Raw genomic sequence first — 21,434 nt, 5'->3', positions numbered from 1 at the left:
ATAAGGAAGCTCCTGATATATGGAAGCTAGCAAAATGTGCAAATAGAGGAGCAAACTGTTGGTTTTAATGTCTGGACATCTTTATTAGGCTGTAGGATTTATTCTGTGATTTCTCAGTTCTAAGACAAGACCTAATTTCTCACACAGTTCTGTTAAGAGCAAACATCTACCCTGACACTGGAGCAGTCCTCCTCTCCCTCTGCACTATGCAGGAATACTGGAAAAGTACACACGTGACACAGCAGCTGATCATGCTTTCTCTTCTCTGTGGAAAGGTACGTACAGGTTGTGGTTACCATCCAAGGCAGCCAGAGCTACTACTGAAGCAAGAGGGCTGTCCTCTCATTATATCCTACGTGACCTAAATACAGGGAAGGCGGAAGTGAAACCGACTCCTAAACTCACTGCTGTTTAACAATAAGCCAGGAAATATATATCCGCTCTCTTCCACAAAAAGAAGAATGGCAATATGTAGTGAATATCTGATTGCTGTACACAATTCCTCTAAATGCTGCTTTTTTTGAAATTTAAAAATACCTAGGGATAACTCAGAACACTACTCAAGTATTCACAGCTAATTTCAACAGGGGGTGCTTCAGATATCTTATTTTCGCACCAATTTCAATGCATTTCAATTTAAGAATTTTACTGTATGATTTAATAACCTGGGACACACATCTGCATTTTCTCATCCACATTTCCACTGTTCAGCATGCCTTTCCCACCTTGCTCACTGGCACACTCATTAACTTGCTCTGCATTCTTTCAAATCTCCCCACAAAAACCGTTCTTTGTCCTCTGCTTCACTTCACCTTGTGTATATATCTATTATAGCATTCATCTAATTACATTTGCATTTTCTGTACATTTATCTACCCAATAGATGGCAAATTTCTTTTCCTTTTAGTATTTCCAGCATGTAGTATATACGATCTTATTATATTTTCAGTGAATATAAATATTGAAAAATAACAAAGATATCTTTGTCTACTTATTGTTCAAAAAGTAAATTTTTATAAATGTAAATCATATCATAAAAAGATATGGTTTATTTAATTTAGGTTGACCCACCATGTATATCCCCATGAATAGAAAACTTTATCCTCTTAACTGAAATAATCAATTTGGCTTTACTGAATTTCATATTCCACATACTAATTCCAGTTTTACATCACCTCATAATTGATACACCTCATAAATAAAGGTAAAACTTTAAAACTAAAAATAAGGTTTTTTAAAACCTCTTCTATCCTCACTTACCACTCCTACAGTTTACTTGAAATAGTTTAAAACTGTAGTCCAGGGCTTCCCTGGTGGCGCAGTGGTTGAAAGTCCACCTGCCGATGCAAGGGACACGGGTTCGTTCCCCGGTCCGGGAAGATCCCACATGCCGCGGAGCGGATAGGCCCGTGAGCCATGGCCGCTAAGCCTGCACGTCCGGAGCCTGTGCTCCGCAACGGGAGAGGCCACACAGTGAGAGGCCCGCGTATCGCAAAAAACAAACAAACAAACTGTAGTCCATGCCATATTTTGGATTTTTCCTGTTGTATGTAACATATTTTGAGAATCCTTTCTCAACGCATATCACACTTAAAATCATCTTATCACTGCTTAAATTTATCTATAAATTTTAAGGCATATTGGCTACCACTGGTTCTTATACATTATCTTTCCTTCTTTTGAGATCTGTTTTACTTTTCTTTAGGCTATAATACTTCTTCAAGTAAGGATAAATAGGAACTTCCTTAGACTTACTTGTTATAAAACAAAAGTCTTTGCTTTGCCCACTTGTATAAATGATATTTTGGATATAGGATTCTTAGATTGCAGTACTTCCTGTAAGATTTATTAATATAGTTGCACTGTACTACTATCAGTTTTGCAGGTGAGAAATTTAATACAAGTATGATGCTCTTTCCTTTGCAAACCATTATTCCTATGCTGGAAAGGAAACATTTTCTTTTTACCAACAGAGTACAGATATCTTAGCCAGATATATCTATACACGTAACATATGTATATAAATTTACATATGAATAAAAAATTTATTCTACCCAGTCCTTGCGATGTACTTTCATTTTGATAACTTGAGTTTTTCTTTGGTTCAAGTGAATTTTCATCTATTATTTCTTTGAATATGGTTTCCCTTACATCTACTCCTTTCACTTCTAGAGTTACTCCTGTTTTCCACACACCAGGTTTTCTCTGTCTAGCATTTCACTCCAATTCTTTGTTTTCTCCCTTTGTTCTTCCAGATCACTAGATTTTTGTCCCTGATCATTCTGTTGTTCAAATCTCCTATGATATCTTTTTTTTAATGCTGGTCTATTTTGATCACTCCCTGAAAATATCTGACCCTCCATAAGAAGTTTTATTTTAATTTTTAAGTTTTCTTCTTGTACTAAAACAGCTTCAATTGGAGCCAACTGTGTGGTAGAATATGGTCTTTCTCCATGCAGCAATCAAATTCTCTGAATTACATGTGGACTCTCAAGCCTATTCATATCAGCCCATATGGGTTCCCTCAGCACATTTGAAAACTACAGCAGTGTATTTGGAAGAGTGGTGATGAGCAAGATTTAGTAAGTAGTTTCTTCATTAGGCAGATTGGCAAGTTTCTCTTAGGGCATGATCATTAACTGGACAGAGATACCTTCTTTCCAAGACAAGAGGGCCTACTGGAGCTCTGGTATTCAGGGCAAAAACAACTTTTATTCCACCACTTCTTTTCCTATCATTCATTCAAACTTTTAAAAGTTGTATTTGTTTTCCTTTTGTACAAATGGCAAATAGTCCTCCTTTTGGATCATAATATTGACTCCATAGGGAGTCAGTATTGATCCTGCAGGGTTCACTGAACTTTGTCCTATCCTTATCAATGACCTCCAGTCCCAGTAATTTGAACTTATGCACTTCATTCATGAAATACTCCAACAGCCTCCAAGCCAGTCTTTCCTACCTTCCTATACCTGCCCTAGTTAACTCTATTAAAACCTGTGAGATTACTTTCCTCCAACTCTGGTATTATCAAGTCATACATTTTGTCATTCCTCAGGGAAAAATCATCAAAACTGCCTTATTTCTATCATACCAAGTACAACCTCCTTTGCTTCACTTTCAAGAGTCCACTCTCTGACATCAGAGTTGTCCACAGGCTGACCAACCATTTTGGGAAACCCCTCCATGGGATGTAAAAAGTTCTGATCTTTGGCAATGGGTGCCGAAGTTTGGCAGGGGGGGAGTACAAACTCATATGGTAGTCCAAAAAATAGGGCTGAAAGCAATACTGGTTTTAGTATCTGACGGACACAGCAAAATTATCTGCCTTCTCCTCTGCAGTTGCTGCTTTTTTCTCTGGCCACTAATTTAGCAACCATGATTTGTGGTTCACAATCATGGATCATTCATCATTGCATCACTCCTAGTGATGCAACTTAAGTTCAACAAAAGTACATTGTCAATGTTAACAGTTCATCTCTGACTTCCTCTGTGCAGTAATTGTTGTGCTTTGTATCAAGATAGTGCTAGTTTAATGTTTAACACAGTGAATATTATGAACATGCTTTCTAAGAGTTCAGATAATGAAAATGAGAATGACAATCCCAATGCCGGCATGACCCAGACATCACCAAAAATGAAGGCTAAACGAGAGGACACATGCACAGGTAGATTAGGCAGATAAACAATCAAAACAGAACATACTGTAAGATATGCAGAGAGAACTTGGGGTTGGACATGCTGGAGAGGGAGATGTGAAAGAACATACGGAAACTGAATCTCCCAAGTCTGGGGTGAGACAGGCAAGTGTTTCTAAATCAATCAAAAGGGTTTTTTGTGTTTTTTTTTTTCTCCCCAAATCACACCAATAATAATAAATTACATCAGGCTGCATTAGCCTGGGCATACTACACAAAACAGACACAAACTATTGTTTTGTTTCCTTGACTGTTCTATGAAACTGAGTAAAATTACCTATTTTGGCTCAGAGGCGGCAACAACGGATAAACAAAAAAGGATTTTGATAAGAGTTGTGCTGGCCCCTTACAGTGTAGTGCTGACTTTGTCAGCACTTAATGGCAATCACGCTTTCTATACCATGTCAAGTGATGTGCCAAGTCAGAGAAACAAAAATCATCCCCCCTACTTACTAGGTACTTTCATTTGACAAAGGGAGTTTCAAATTGTCTTCTTGATTTCTATGAGGGTTTTAAACCGTAGAAAACATAAAACAAAAGATTGTTGATATCTTCTCCAAATATAAACTAGACTTTTCTCATTTATCTGGATATTAGGCAGACAGTGTAAATGCAAATTTCGGCAGTTTCTTTTCAGTCTATAAACTTCTTCCCAAAGAAAATGAAAAGATCTTACCTGCCAAATGTCCCGCACACCTTGTATGCAATACTTCTAAGACAGGGGTATGATCTGTTTACCCGTGATACTGAGGCTTTTATAACGAAAGTTTTTGTTCACTTTTGATTCTCCCAAAACATGCAATATTATTTAGTGAGATTTTTTACTTTATAGAAATGGAGGTAGACAGCCTCCTTAGATATGTGCCTATGATGGCTATCACTGTTGCTGGCCATAGAAAAGATACTAAAAGGCTGGCCTGTAATAAAATCATATTTTCAAAGTACAGGACAAAAAGAATGCCCTTCTATGATTTGGAAACACAATGAGGATATTTATATGCTTTTCTCTAAAACTGTTTCATGACCACTGAAAAAGCTATAAGGAGCCTAAAGAAGGAAGAGTGGACCACCTGAGTTGTTTGATGTTATGTGTAGGTTGTGAAAAATACTTATATGACCAAAAACAAACAAACAAGACCATTTTTTGGAATAAAACCATTTTAGAACTCAAAGTCACCAGGAAGCAGCATTATATTAGTTTCCTAGGACTACTGGAACCAATTACCAGAGATTGGGTGGGTTAAAACCACAAGAATTATTCTCTCACAGTTCTGAGGCCAGAAGTTCAAAATCAAGGTGTCAGTAGGATTGCTTTCTTCCAGACACTATGAGAGAGAATCTGTTTTCTGCCTTTTTCCTGGCTTCTGGTGGTGGCCAGCAATCCTTAGCATCCCTTGGCTTGTGTACACATCACTCCAATCTCTGCTTCTGTCATCACATGGTTTTCTTTCCAGTGTCTTCTGAGTCTGTGTCCAAATTTTCCTCTTATAAGGACACCAGTCATTAGATTAGGGTCCACCTTCATGCAGTATAACCCCATTTTTTTTTTTTTTTTTTTTTTTTTTTGCGGTATGCGGGCCTCTCACTGTTGTGGCCTCTCCCGTTGTGGAGCACAGGCTCCGGACGCGCAGGCTCAGCGGCCATGGCTCACGGGCCTAGCCGCTCTGCGGCATGTGGGATCTTCCCGGACTGGGGCATGAACCCGTGTCCCGTGCATTAGCAGGCGGACTCTCAACCACTGCACGACCAGGGAAGCCCTATAATCTCATTTTAACTTGATTACATTTGCAAAGATTTGATTTCCAAATAAGGTCACATTAATAGGTACCAGGGATTAGAACTTAAGGATTTTTTAGGAGGACACAATTCTACCCACTATAGGCAGACAAGTTAAACAGGACTTTCTCAATTTCTGTAGCAAACTGTAACTTATTTGGAATCCAATTTTGAATTCATGAGTTCAAACTACTTCTGTGTTCAACTGATGCTGAGAAAGCCTTTGAGAAAATTCAACATCCATTCATGATAAAAACTCTACAGAACGTCTTTGTTGTGATAAAGAGTATCTACAGAAAATTACAGCTAACAACATACTTAAAGATGAAAGACTGAATGCTTTTCCCCAAGATTGGGAACAAGGCAATGAAGTTCACTCTCACCACTCTTATTCAACACACTGCTGGGAGTTCCAGTCAGTGCAATAAAGAAAAAAGAGGAAAGAAGAGACATACACATGTGAAAGGAAGAAATTAAAAAGTCCCTATCTATAGATAAATGATTGCCTGTGTTGAAAATACCAAGGAATCTTAAAAAACACCCCAAAACCCCCAAAACCTAGAACTAATAAGTGGGTTCATCAAAGCTGCAGGAAACAAGATAAACAAACCAAAATCAATTTTATTTCTGTAGACTGGCAATATACAACTGGAAACACAAAATTAAAAACAATATTATTTACAATATTGATAATAAATATTTAAGTGTAAATCTAACAAAACTTGTACAAGATCTGTATGCTCAAAATGACAACTGCTATTAAAGAAATCAAAGAAGACATAAATGGAGACACATATCGCGTTCATGGACTGTAATATTCAAAATAGTAAAGATGTCAATTCTACTTGAATCGATCTATAGGTCAATTCCTAGCAAAATCTCAGCAGGATTTCTTGTAGATGTAGACAAGCTGACTTAAAAACTTACACAAGGTAAGGAAAGTAGAATAGCTAAAATAATTTTGAAAAGAAGAATAAAGTTGGAGTAATCACACTATTTAATTTTAAGACTTCCTATAAAGCCACAGAAATCAAAACAGCCTGGTATTGGTGAAGGGATAGACAGACAGATCAACAGAACAGATTGGCTAGTCTGGAAGTGAAGCCACACAAATACGGTTAATTGTTTTTTTGATAAAGGTGCAAAGCAATTCAACAGAGAGAGTCGAGTCCTTTAACAAATGGTGTTGGAACGATTAAACATCCATATGCAGAAAACAAGAAAAAAAGAAGACTTCAACCTGTCACATGTTACATGTCACAGAAAAGTTAACTCACATGTTACAGAAAAGTTAACTCAAAATGGATAAGTCTAAATGTAAAATGTAAAACTATGTAACTTCTAGAAGAAAATGTAGGAGAATATCTTTATGACCTAGGATTAGGCAAAGAGTTCTTAGGATGATGCCAAAAACACAGTCCATAGACAAAATAACTGATTAACTGGAATTCTTAAAAATCAAAAACATTTGTCCCACCAAAGGTACTAAAAAAATAGCTAATAGATCAAAATTCCATCCATCAGTGGTCCCCACAACCGGTTACATATGAGAATCACCTGGAGAACTTTTTAAAAACAGATTTTCAGGGCCTATCACAGACCTACTGAATCAGATCCTCTGAGGGAGGGCTTCAGAATCTGTATTTTTTAAAAACTCTTCAGGTAATTTTGATACACAGCTGATCCACAGACTATCATTTAGAAACAGCTGTTGTAACAAGAGAATACAGGATTGAGAGCACAGCAGATGGAATAGCTCTGAATAGAAGGAGGGATGTCACCTCCTCTGAGACATTAGGAAAGCAAATAAGGATGAGGTTGAGAGATCATTCTTACTAGACCCATTTTCTCTGTGAAGTAAGATGCAAGTTTATCTTCTCAGACAAGAAAGAGGAAGAACACTGGAATTAAGACCTCTAAAAGAATAGTGGAAGTTAGAAACGGTTGTTGTAGAGATCATGCTAAAAGAATCGCTAAGGGGCACTGAGGACAAAATTAAGCTTGAAGATAAAGCCACAATCACAGCAATTGGCTCAACTGGGTAATTATTTTTTATAGCAGTTTAGGATTAAGAATGAAGAAATTGTACTGTATATACTTTGATTTCACCGCAATAACATAATGGTGACAAATTTGTGATGGATCTATAATTCAGACCACATTTGAACCTCGCTTATGCCACAATTTCCCAAACTGAGTGACAGGAAACTCGCAACCGATGTTAACTTGTGCTAAGGGAACAAAGGATCCCTTGGTCATATAAGTGCCCCTGCTGTACTTTAAATCTCCTTTAGAAATGAACAAAGAACATTAGAAAATTAAAGACTTTGAGAAATCCCACAAAGAAATTTGTTTAATCTTGTTTAATAAGTATGCAAACTTATTTTCTGGGGAAGACTGCTTTTCAACACACTTATTAACATTCCCTCACTACGTTACATGCAATTTTGGAAACTGGGAACAAAATATCGATTTATCACATTGTATTTGATCTATTTGATGCAAGATATTCAGGTAAAAAATTCCAAGATTCCAAGTTTCCAAACATTCACAAAATTCTATAATTAACTAAACATATTTTTATGTAGATTTTATTATATTTTTTAAAGATGTTTTTGATGTGGACCTTTTTTTTTTTTTTCTTTTTTTTTTTTGCGGTACACGGGCCTCTCACTGCTGTGGCCTCTCCTGTTGTGGAGCACAGGCTGCGAACGCGCAGGCCCAGCGGCCACGGCTCACGGGTCCAGCCGCTCCGCAGCATGTGGGATCCTCCCGGACGGGAGCACGAACCCACGTCCCCTGCATCGGCAGGCGGACTCTCAACCACTGCGCCACCAGGGAAGCCCTGATGTGGACCATTTTTAAAGTCTTTATTGAATTTGTTACAGTACAGCTTCTGTTTTATTTTATTTTTTAAGTCTTTATTGACTTTGTTACAATATTGCTTCTGTTTTATATTTTGGGTTTTTTGCCCCCAGGCATGAGGGATATTAGCTCCCCTACCAGGGATCAAACCTGCACCGCCTGCATTGGAAGCCGAAGTCTTAACCACTGGACCTCCAGGGAAGTCCCCTTCATGTAGATTTTAAATGTATTTCTAACGATAATGTTGGACAAAGCACTAGGACATCCTGGATACCTAAAAAGTCCTTTCTTAAATCACAAATTAATGGAACAAAACTAACATCAAACTCCTTAATTTATCACAAAGAATTACAGTCAAGGTCCAACTATTACTGCAGATTTTGGCATGAGGCAGGAGCATCTTAATCCACTTCCAATGATTTTTACCAGTAAGTTGTTATAGATAATAAACAGTTAAAGAAAGGAAAAAGGTGAAGAAATTGAGATTGTACAGTTTTCTTTTGGCAATGCATCTCTGGGGGAAATAAAGGTGAATGAGGTTAGTAATCCACAGCTCTATTTTACTCGAGAAATGAGGGTGAGACCTTAGTCCTCTGAGGCCTAAAGAGTTGGAAAGAAGTTTTGATAGGTTGTTAGGTGATCTGACATAAGCTTACTGTGGGCAGAGCTAAGGATATGTACCTTATGTTTTAAAGTGAGAGGATGAAAAATAGCCCATGATATTATCTCTACTTTCTCACCTTTCATTCATTCATTCATTCAACCTCACAAACTGAGGTTTGCTTCCAACAAAATATGAAAAGTTAAGGTGAAAACAACATTCAAACTGGTTACGTGTATGAATACATATCCTTCCTACACTATTTTTTTTCTATATTTCAGATGTATCCTCCTTTGACAAAGGTCTCCCTTTAACTACCACTCCATCTGTTCAGTTATACAGCAAACTGATACTTGTTTACATTATCTTTACTTTCTCATTACACATTTTCTCTTCAGCTTACTCCCCCAGAGCATTTATACCCATTGCTCCACTGAAAATGCTCCTACTGAGGTCACCATATAAATCTCCGCACAGTCAAATCCAGCGAAAAGTATTTTTCTTCATTTCACGAGATGGACTATACAGCAATTGAAAGAGTTGACCATATCCCTCTCTGACTTGAAAATTTCCTTGATTTCCTAGCTGCTCCACTCTCCTGTGTTTCTTCCTACTCTCCTTTGCTCTTCCTTTTCTCTCCTCTCCTTCACCTCAAATATGTTAGAATGACACAGGGATTCATCTCGTTCCTCTTCTCTATCTGTATTCTTCCCTTAATACTCTAATCTAGACCCATGGTCTATTAACCATGTATATAGATGATTCTAAAAATTTACATCCCCCACCCTGGCTTCCTCTCTGAGAACCCCAAATGTCTGTACCTAACTGCTACTGTGGTATATTCAAAGTGACTAAAGTGAAAACTAACATAGCCCAACGAAAACTTTGAGTTCTACCCTATCTCTTCTCATCTTTCCTACCTCAACTGCAATACTACTATTTGCCCAGCCTAAAATCAGAACACTGATCCTTGAATCTTCTCTTTCCTTTAAGTTACTCCCCCAAGCACCCCCCACCAATGAACACAATCACCGTCACTATGATATCCAAACACAGAATGCAAACATAAAAGTACTTTTAGCCGTTGTCTTGAACCCATCTACTCTTTCTACTTCTTAACACCCTAATTAAGCCACTATCATCTCTCATCTAAGCTAATATAATAGTATCCTAATGGTTCTCCCTGCTTCTATTCATACCCTTTACAAACGCTATTACACATAGTAGTAGCCAGCATGATCTTCTTAAACCTTAAATTATGTCTCTCATTTTCTATTAAACACCACGGATACACACTTATCATAAAATCCAAAGTCTTATCAATGTAGAAGTCACTTTAAAAACATAATAAAGTTCCAGCTTACCTTTTATTCCCCCAAGTTACCAAATGTGGTAAAATACACATAACAAAATTTATTGTCTTAACTATTTTAAGTGTACAGTTCAGTGGTATTAAACATATTCGTAATGTTCTGCAATCATCACCACCATCCATATCCATAATTTTTTACATTATGTAAAACGGAAACTCTATGCCCATTAAATAATAACTCTCTATTTCCCTCCGCCCCCAAGCCCCTGGCAACCATTCTACTCCGTTATGATTTTGACTACTCTAAGTATCTCATCTAAGTGGAATCATAAAGTATTTGTCTTTTTGTGACTGGCTTATTTCATTTACCATAATGTCCTCAAGGTTCATTCATGTTGCAGCATGTGTCAGAATTTCCTTCCTTTTTAGGGGTGAATAATATTCAATTGCATGTATTCACCACATTTTGCTTATCCATGGACACTTGGGCTGCTTCCACATTTTACCTATTTTGAATAATGCTTCTATGAACATGGGTATAAAAATATCTCTTGAGACCCTGCTTTCAATTATTCTGGCTACATACCCTGAAGTGGAATTGCTTGATCATATGGTAGTTTTATTTGATTTTTTGAGGAATACCATACTGTTTTCCACAGCGACTGAACAATTTCACATTCCCACTAACAGTGCACAAGGGTTCCAATTTCTCCACATCCTCACCAACGCTTATTATTTTGTCTTTTTTTTTTTTTGATAGTAGCCATCCTAATGAGTGTGAGGGAGTGTATCATTGTCGTTTTGACTTGCATTTACCTAATGATTAGTGATGCTGAGTATCTTTTTATGTGCTTATTGGTTATTTGTATACCTTCTTTGGAGAAATGGTTATTCAAGTCCTTGCCCTTTTTTAAATTGGGTTGTTTTGGTTTTTTGCTGTTGAGTTTTAGAAGTTCTCTCTATATTCTGGATATTAATTCCTTATTAATCATCAATATATGATTTGCAAATATTTTCTCCCATTCTATGCACTGTCTTTTTACACTGTTGGTATTGTCTTTTGATGAACAATTAAATAAAATTTTAATGAAATCCAACTTATCAATTTTTTCTTTGGTACCTATGTTTTTTAGATTCATATCCAAGAAATTATCGCCAAATTCAATGACATGAAGCTTTTGCCCTATGTTTTCTTCTAAAAATTTTATGATTTTAGCTGTTATATTTAGGTCTTTGGTCCATTTTGACTTAATTTTTATAAGTGGTGTTAGGTAAGGGTCCAACTTCATTCTTTTGGGTGTGGATATTCAGTTTTCCCATAATCATTTATTGAAAATACTGTCCTTTCCCCACTGAATGGTCTTGGCACCGGTGTCCAAATTCATTTGATTATATATATATATGTGGTTTATTTCTGGGCTCTTTTATTCTACTCTATTGGTCTATATGTCTGTCTTTGTGCCAGTAACACAGTGTTTTGATTACTACAGCTCTGTAGTAAGTTTTGAAATCAGGAATTTTGAGTACTTTCTTTTTCAAGATTGTTTTGACTATAAGGGTCCCTTGAGATTCCATACGAATTTTAGGATGGGTTTTTCTATTCCTGCAACAAATGTTATTGGGATTTTGATAGGGATTTTTCATTGACTCTGTAGATTGTTCTGGGTAGTATTCTTTTTTTTTTTTTTTAACATCTTTATTGGGGTATAATTGCTTTACAATGGTGTGTTAGTTTCTGCTTTATAACAAAGTTAATCAGTTATACATATACATATGTTCCCATATCTCTTCCCTCTTGCGTCTCCCTCCCTCCCACCCTCCCTATCCCACCCCTCCAGGCGGTCACAAAGCACCGAGCCGATATCCCTGTGCCATGCGGCTGCTTCCCACTAGCTATCTACCCTACAGGGTAGTATTCTTGAACAATATTAAGTTTTCTAATCCATGAATATGGGATGTGTTTCCATTTATATATGTCTTCTTTAATGTCTTTCATCAGTTTTCTTTTGTAGCTTTCATTGTACAAGTCTTTCCTCTCCTTGGTTAAGTTAAATACTCAGTATTTTATTCTTTTTGATGCTATTATAAATGGAATTGTTTTCATAATTTCCTTTTGAGATTGCTCATCGTTAGAATTTTGTTACTCTGTTGACTTATTAGCTCTAATGGTGTTCTGGTGGACTCTTTAGGGTTTTCTATGTATAAGATCATGATCATCTGCAAAAAAGAGATCCAGCTTAAGTTTCAGATCTAATTTCATATATCTATTCCCCCCTCACTCACTGTGTTCCAGCCATTTTGAATTTCTTCCTATTTACTCACTATATCATGTATATTCCTGCCTCAGAATGTTTATTTTATCAACTCCCCTACCCCCAAATGCTCTTCCCATAAGTTCTTGACTGCCAGGTTCATTGCCATTCAGCTGTTCTTATTCTAGCTTCCTGAGGTAGAATCTTAGAATATTCACTTTCAGCCTTTTTGCTTTTCTAATAAATACATTTTAAGTATATCGCTTTCCCTCTATGGTCTGTTTGAGTTGCAAAGTTCTCTCTCTCTCTAACTCCCCCCTGCCCCCACTGTGTGTGTGTGTGTGTGTGTGTGTGTGTGTGTGTGTGTGTGTGTATCAGGTGGTTAACTATATTGTTGAAATCTTCTATATCCTTTCTGATTTTATTTATTCTATCAATTACTGAGAAAGATGTGTTAAAATCTACCACATGATTGTAAATCTGTCTATTTCTCCTTTCAGTTCCATCAATTTTCACCTTATATATTCTGAAACTACTACTGGGTTTATAGATTTAGAATTGTTATATCTTCTTTATATTTATCAATGTTAGATATCTTTTATTTCTAATATAACGCTTCTTAAAGTCCACTTTGTTTGCTATGAATATAAATACCTCAGCTTTATTTTAACACCTGCATAATGTTTCTTTTGTCACTCTTGACTTTCAGCTTTTTGTACCATTATAATTTAAGGTGTATTTCTTATAAGCAGTACACAGCTGGGTTTTGTTTTATTACATAGTCTGACAATCTGTTTTTTTCTTTTAATTAATTAATTTATGGCTGTGTTGGGTCTTCATTTCTGTGTGAGGGCTTTCTCTAGTTGTGGCAAGTGGGGGCCACTCTTCATTGTGGTGCATGGGCCTCTCACTATCGCGGCCTCTCTTGTTGCGGAGCACAGGCTCCAGACGCGCAGGCTCAGTAATTGTGGCTCACGGGCCCAGTTCCTCCGCGGCATGTGGGATCTTCCCAGACCAGGGCTCGAACCCGTGTCCCCTGCATTGGCAGGCAGATTCTCAACCATTGCGCCACCAGGGAAGCCCCAATCTCTGTTTTTTAATTAGAATATTTGTCCTTTTCATTTAGCACATTATCCTTATTACAATTATGTTTACAATTTTAATCTTGGTTTCCATCTGATCCATTTTTTGCATTCCTTTTCTCTCCTTTATCATCTTTTGGATCATTCAATATATTCTATTATACCACCAACCTCCTTTAGTAGTTCCTAAGTATACCATGTTTCCTCTCTGATCTTTATTATTTCCTTCCTTCAGCTGACTTTAGGTTTTGTTTGTTCTTCTTTTTCTAATTCTTTTAAGTGGTAGCTTAGGTTGTTCATTTGAGATTTTTCTTGTTTTTTAAGGAAGGTCTGTATTGCCATGAACTTTCCTCTAAGAACTGCTTTTGTTGCATCGCATAGATTTTGTATGGTTGTGTTTTCATTGTCATTTGTCTCAAGGTATTTTTAAATTTCTGCTTTGATTTCATTGTTGTTCCTAAGCATGCATTGTTTAACATCCTTTTTCATGGTTATCTTAGAGATTCTAACTTTTCTAACTTGTTTTCCTGAATTTTAACTAATATGAACAGTTACTTTTATCAGTGATGCTTAGACATTTTGAGTACATTACATGCCTCCTCGCATTAGGGTTATTTTTGCCATGCATTTTAGTTATAAATACATTTTAAACCTCAGAAGACATTATTGTTGTTGTTGTTGAATAGGCTACATTAAGTCAATATTTTAATGTTTCTCAGTACACTTATCCTTTTGGTTGCTCTTCATTCCTTCCTACATTTCTGTTTTTATGTTTGGTATTGTTTTCCATTTACCTGAAGAACTCCATTTACTATTTCTTTCAATGCAGACATGCAAGTGACGAATTCTCTAAGTTTTTGTCCTTTCACTTTGAAAGATATTAAACTGGGCATAGAACTCTACATTGGCAACTTTTTCCAGAGCTTTAATTATGTCATTCTACTCTCTTCTGGCTTCCATTATTTATATTGAGAAGGCAGCAGTCAGTCTTATTGTTGTCCTTGAACAAACCATTTTCCTTAGTCTGCTTTTAAGATTTTTCTCCTTCTCTCTGAAGTTCATAACTTTTACTATGTTGTGTCTATATGTGGTTTTCATTTATTTATCCTGCTGGAAATTCTTAGAACTTCATGAATTTGTGGTTTGAAAGTATTCCATCAGTTTTGGAAAAATCTTGGTTGTTATCTCTTCAACTATTGCTTCTGTGCCACTGTTTTCCTCATCTCCTTCATTGACTCCAATTACACATATACTGGGCTATTTAAATTTCACCTGTCTTCTCAGATACATTTTTTTCTCACCCAAATTTCTTTGTATCTCTGTGCTTCAATTAAAAAATTTATTGTCAATCTGTTATTTAGTTTACTAATCTTGTCTTCTGCACCTAAACCAATCTAATAAGCTTGCAATTTCAGATATTGTATTCTTCAGCTCTAGAATTTCCAATTGATCCTTTTATAGAGGTTCCAATTTTCTGGAGAGATACTTAATCTATCTGCTTTCTCTTTCATTTTCTCTATCTTTTGAATATTTTAATCATAGCTATTATATCTTTTTCCAATTTATCCCTCCCCCCCTTATCTCCTGGCAACCATAAGTTTGTTTTCTACACCTGTAACTCTATTTCTGTTTTGTAGATAAGTTCATTTATACCTTTTTTAGATTCCACATATAAGCAATATCATATGACATTTGCCTTTCTCTGTCTGACTTAACTTCACTCAGTATGACAATCTCTAAGGTCCATCCATGTTGCTGCACATGCCATTATTTCATTCTTTTTTATGGTTGAGTAATATTCCATTGTATATATGTACCACATCTTCTTTATCCATTCTTCTGTTGATGGACATTTAGGATGCTCCCATGTCCTGGCTATTGTAACTAGTGCTGCAATGAACATTGGGGTGCATGTATCTTTTCAAATTACGGTTTTCTCCAGATATATGCCCAGGAGTAGGATTGCTGGATCATATGGTAGCTCTATTTTTAGTTTTTTAAGGAAACTCCATACTGTTCTCCATAGTGGCTGCACCAATTTACATTCCCTCCAATAGTGCAGAAGGGTTCCTTTTCTCCACACCCTCTCCAGCAGTTATTGTTTGTAGGTTTTTTTGATGATGACCATTCTGACTGGTGTGAAGTGATACCTAATTGTAGTTTTCATTTGCATTTCTCTAATAATTAGTGATGTTGAGCATCTTTTCATGTGCTTTTTAGCCATCTGTACGTCTTCTTTGGAGAACTGTCTATTTAGATCTTCTGCCCATTTTTTGGATTGGATTGTTTTTTGATACTGAGCTGCATGAGCTGTTTGTACATTTTGGAGATTAATCCCTTGTCAGTTGCTTCACCTGCAAATATTTTCTCCCATTCTGAGGGTTTTCTTTTCATTTTGTTTATGGTTTCTTTTGCTGTGCAAAAGGTTTTAAGTTTACTTAGGTTCCATTTGTTTATTTTTGTTTTTATTTCCTTTATTCTGGGAGGCGGACTGAAAAAGATTTTGCTGTGATTTATGTCAAAGAGCGTTCTATGTTTTCCTCTAAGAGTTTTATAGTATCCGGCCTTACACTTAGGTCTTTAATCCATTTTGAGTTTATTTTTGTGTATGGTGTTAGAGAATGTTCTAATTTCATTCTTTTACATGTAGCTGTCCAGTTTTCCCAGCACCAGTTGTTGAAGAGACTGTCTTTTCTCCATTGTGTGTGTGTGTGTGTGTGTATATATATATATATATATATATATATATATATTTTTTTTTTTTTTTTTTTTAATAAGAGAAAAACTTTTTTCAAACAGCGTCAGTGGTATGTATGCTATAGCAAAGGCTGGTTGTAAAAGCAGTTTCATTTCAAACATGAATTGATGCACAAATGTAACACTGTTAATGATCAATTACTGCTAAAATGTGGATTAAATCCATCAATCTGCCAATTCTGACATTTATTATAGACCGTATTATTTACTTTAGTAGTAGAGGGTAATTTTCATCAGAAGAAAATGAAAACAACCTTACATTTCTACTAATGTAATGAACTGTATCCCCAGTATTGCTCTGAAATTATACCTCTAGGTCGTTAAGAGAAATTCTAACTTCATCCAAATGTATTATTTAACTGATAATCTTCAGTCATCATCTACTGTTAGCTTGATGTTACTTCTCTTCTTATCTGACCCCAACAATTAAATGCCAGTGTTTCTCAGCTCTTCAGCTAAGGGCTATTTTTTCTCCTACTTCTGTGCACACAGCATTAGTGAGAACTATTTTACCCAAATCAGCCTTGATTGCACTAATTCTTCCTCTTGTTGAAAGGGACCCTATGTTCAACATAAGCACTTCATTCTTAGACAGCTTTTGCACCTTTGCTGCTTTTTTGTCTCCTTCTGTGCATACACCAAGAAGTCATCTAAGTAGGAAATAGGAAATTTCCAATTCTGTGAAGATCTCAGGTAAAGCTCCACCTGCACCAAGCACCTGCCCCACCATTCTGTCAGCCCAGCACAAAGTGGGGTCAATTTTTGTTCCAGCTCCAATAAGACCCCCTGGAGCAGCATACTGAAGATCACTGTGTTCCACAAAAAGTGATACAATTTTGGAAAAGATTGGTTTACACATGAGTTTTCCTTTGCTATCTTTGGAAACAATACCAGGTCTGACTGCTATCTCCTGGCCCACCTGAAACATGTAAGTGAGTAATCAAAATATGTGGGACAACACAAAAAAATATGGAACGTTTCATGAATTTGTGTGTCATCCTTGCGCAGGGTCCATGCTAATCTTCTCTGTATCGTTCCAATTTTAGTATATGTGCTGCCAAAGCGAGCATTCTCCATGGTGTATTTTTGCCTCCTTTGTCATAGATTAGGTGACCATAGGGACATGGGTTTATCACCGGACTTTCTATCTGTTCCATTGATCTGTATTTCTGTTTTTGTGCCAGTGCCATACTGTTTTGATGACTGTAGCTTTGTAGTATAGTCTGAGGTCAGGGAGTTGGATTCCTCCAGTTCCATTTTTCTTTCTCAAGATTGCTTTGGCTATTTGTGGGCTTTAGTGTTTCCATACATATTGTAAAATGTTTTGTTCTAATTCTGTGAAAAATGCCATTGGTAATTTGATAGGGATTGCATTGCTATTATTAAGTCCTTGTCCATCTAACTCCATCTAATATCTGGATCAACTTTGAGGTGTTTTATATAATGTGCATTTCTCTTGGTTTTCGTCATGTAGTCTTATCTTTTTTTGTGCCTAGTAATTTTCAACTGAATGCCTGTAATTACTTGTAAAATAATGGTAGAGATTTCAGACATTATTTATTCTGGAGGTTCAGCCTTACTTATGCCAGGCAGATGGAGTAGGAGGTGATCACATTAATTCAAACAAGAATGGTACAGTTGTAAATGCCAGTCTGTAGCCTTTGGTTCTCGTAAAACAGCAGTGAAGTCCATCCTGATTCTCAGAGACCTTCTGTTTATGTTTTTAATCTCCTAACCTGTACAGCCTCAGATGTGCTGAAGGCACTACTAAATGTAGTGAAGGCACTTGAATTCCCCTTCCCTCAACATCACCACCAAAAAACTGCTGGTTTTTCTGTGTCCTAGCAGTGACCCTCCATGAGTATAAGGCTGGAATTTTCAGATTTCTATGTACAGATAATCAGTGAATGCCTACAGGGTAAAAGTGACTAAAGAAATCAGTTCTCCTTTCAGATTTTATGCTACCACTGTCTGGGGCAATTTTGTTCTCATTGCCCCCAACAGCTCTCTGATCCCTTTAAATAAATTATTTTTCTCAGTTGTTCTTGAAAAGAGTGCCGGAATGTTGTAAACCACTTGATCCCACCCAGAAGCAGAAGCTAAAGCCTTTTATTTCAAAACACACTGAATTTTTGTGAATAAATGATTCTCAAGAATAAAAAATCAAGGGCCAGAAGACACAACATGGAATATATACCATAAAAATTGATGAAAAACAGAATAAAGACCTAGATTTCCAGACTGTCAAGGAATCCAACTTAAAAAACACGGATCTATTCCATGTAGACCATGTGATTAGTCACAATATGTATGTATGAGTATGCATAAATATATGAATGTATATACACATATGCATATGTTAAATTTGTGCTTATCCTTCTTTTCTTTAAGAGTTGAAAAGGTAAGGAATAGAAACTGAATGCAGTTTTACTACATGCCTGCATAAATTTTTAGTCATGTTATTAAAGTAGAAATCTGTCTTTGGTTTGTTTTATTATGCTTCATTCTTTCTTAGTTCTTCTGGCAAAATAATATTTCAAATTTCTTTTGGAAACCCATCTGTATTAGTCAGGATTCTCCAGAAAAACTGAACCAATAGGGCTCTAAGAAGTCCCATGATCTGCCATCTGCAAGTTGGACATCCAGGAAAACTTATGGTGTAGTTCAGTCTGAGTCTGAAGGCCTGAGGAACAGGGGAGTCAATGTTGTAAGTCCCAGCCTGAGTCTGAAGGCCTAAGAACTATGGTAGCTGATAATGCAAATCCTAGTCCAAGTGTAGGAGAAGACTGATGTCCCAGCTCAAATAGGCAGAGAAGGAACAAATTCTCCCTTCTTCTGCCTTTTGTTCTATTCAGGCCCTCAATGGATTGGATCATGCTCGCCCACATTGGGGAGGGCAATCTGCTTTACTGAGTTCAACAATTCATATGTTAATCTTATCTGGAGACATATCCAGAAATAATGCTCAGCTAAATACCTGGGCAAACTGACACATAAAATTAACCATCACACCCTCCTTCCCCACTCACAATCTAGCTTTAGGGATAGACCTGGATTGACCTAAGGCAGTCAGTATATTTCATTCCTTTGGCCACAACAATCATTTCAGAGATAAGTAAATAAGCACATGATCCCTATTAGTCCAAGCCAAGTTAGCTAGCCCCAATTCCAGGATTTCTATTTTTGATAATTTGCTTTTCCCTTTTAGACTTCAACTGGGAAGCATAAAGCTGAAGTTTCTAGCTCCATATAACCTGAAAATTAAGTAAGTATACAGAGGAAAACAAACAAAATCCAGAGATGGAATAAAACTTCAGAGAGCAAGACTTTCCTGAAGCTGAAAAAAGGAATGAACTACTGATACATGCAACATGGATGAATTTCAAAATCATCATGCTGAAAGAAGCCAGATACAAAAGAGTACATATACGATTCTATTAATATAACCTTCTAGAAAATGCAAATGAATTTATAGTGACAAAAAGCAGATCAGGGATTACTGGGGCCAGGGGTGGAGGGATGGATAGATTGGAAAGCAGAACAATCTTTTGGTTGGGATGACTGAAATGCTCTGTATCTTTATTATGATGGACACATATCTGTCAAAATTCACTTAACTGGGGGCTTCCCTGGTGGCTCAGTGGTTGAGAATCTGCCTGCCAGTGCAGGGGACATGGGTTCAAGCCCTGGTCTGGGAGGATCCCACATGCCGCGGAGCAACTGGGCCCGTGAGCCACAATTACTGAGCCTGCGCGTCTGGAGCCTGTGCTCCGCAACAAGAGAGGCCGCGACAGTGAGAGGCGTGCGTACCGCGATGAACAGTGGCCCCCGCTCGCCGTAACTAGAGAAAGCCCTCGCGCAGAAACGAAGACTCAACACAGCCAAAAATAAATAAATATATTAATTAAAAAAAAGAAATGGCCATATTAAAAAAAAAATTCACTGAACTGTATACCCCTACGATGGATGCAATTTATTGTATTTAAATGATACCTCAATAAAGTTGACTAAAATTACAGTTAACAACTGAACAAAAAGTAATCTCTGCAAGTTAGCCTTATCCTTGATCTTTCAGTTATGTGAAAAATAAGCTTTTTTATTTTTTTTAAAGAAATTTTGGGCGTGATTTTCTGATCCTTGAAACAAGCAAGGCGTATCTGATACAATTATATTAGGTTTACTATGGTAAGAAAATATATTAATATATTTTTGAAAGATAGTCAGTATTGGTTGAATTAAAGGACTTAAGGTGCTTAATGACTCAGCTTTCTTTTAAATAAAAAACATGGTTCTCCAATAATGCTGATTAACGCGTTTTATTTTTAATCCTGAGAGTCCAACAAAGTTTCTTAAGGTGTTACATTGTTTCAGAGTTGTTACTTAAAGATTTTCCTGATCACTGATTTAGTATTTTTTCTGTTCACAGTTACTCAAAATTGGACATGATATAATATGTAATTCTCCAAGTTACATTATCATACATTTGCATAGTTACAAGCCATATCTTTGGCTTTCTCTCGTTTCAATTATCTTATCTTGTCTCATTTAATTTTTAGAATATTTTTTGGATCTTAACGTTTTCCCATTTCCCCTTAAAGTTATATGGGAAAATATTAGTTTTAGAGAACTATGAATTTTAAAACACCCAGTGCTTTATAATAAATACATTCCAAACATAGGACTGATAGCTTAAGACTCAGGAAAATGCTGTGTATGTATAGAGAATTATGGTCTTACAACTAAGGAAGTTGAAAGTGTGCTTGAGACAGATACACACATTAAATTTTTATTAAAGAATTATAAATCTTATAGAACACAAAAAGCGACTACACATGAATTACACTGAAACTTACGTCAGAGATATATACTACTATCTAACAAGAGCTGCCACCAGGACAAAATTGATACACCCAGTGGAAATCCTGTATCAAGTTTCAAGAGTTAAGTTAAGCAATCTGACAGTTTCTGGGAACAAATGTACTCACCGCACTAAGAGAATCTTTTCTCCCTTTTACTTCCTCATTAGTAGTCACAGAAAAGAAAAAAATGGAAGAGTTTAAATAAAATTATTCTTTATCTCAGCAGTTTCATTTG

The 21,434-nt window shown here is 36.5% G+C and overlaps 1 protein-coding gene, 1 non-coding gene and 1 pseudogene across 4 annotated transcripts in view; all 3 read right to left on the bottom strand.

The window, feature by feature from the left end:
* Positions 1–21,434, bottom strand: part of MIPOL1 (mirror-image polydactyly 1) — a 304,827-nt gene that overhangs the window by 113,504 nt on the left and 169,889 nt on the right. The window lies entirely within an intron of this gene.
* LOC113622688 (eukaryotic translation initiation factor 2 subunit 3 pseudogene) lies at positions 16,573–17,391 on the bottom strand (annotated as a pseudogene).
* LOC113623062 (U6 spliceosomal RNA) lies at positions 17,304–17,410 on the bottom strand. Its single transcript, XR_003433755.1, has one exon. It is a non-coding gene; the product is annotated as a U6 spliceosomal RNA (small nuclear RNA).

This window comes from Aethalodelphis obliquidens, unplaced genomic scaffold, assembly GCF_003676395.1.
Source record: "Aethalodelphis obliquidens isolate GAN/ISIS:26980383/991018 unplaced genomic scaffold, ASM367639v1 scaffold10, whole genome shotgun sequence".
Lineage (NCBI taxonomy): Eukaryota > Metazoa > Chordata > Mammalia > Artiodactyla > Delphinidae > Aethalodelphis > Aethalodelphis obliquidens.
The sequence above is the reverse complement of the archived record's forward strand: the minus strand, read 5'-3'. Positions and strand labels throughout refer to the sequence as shown.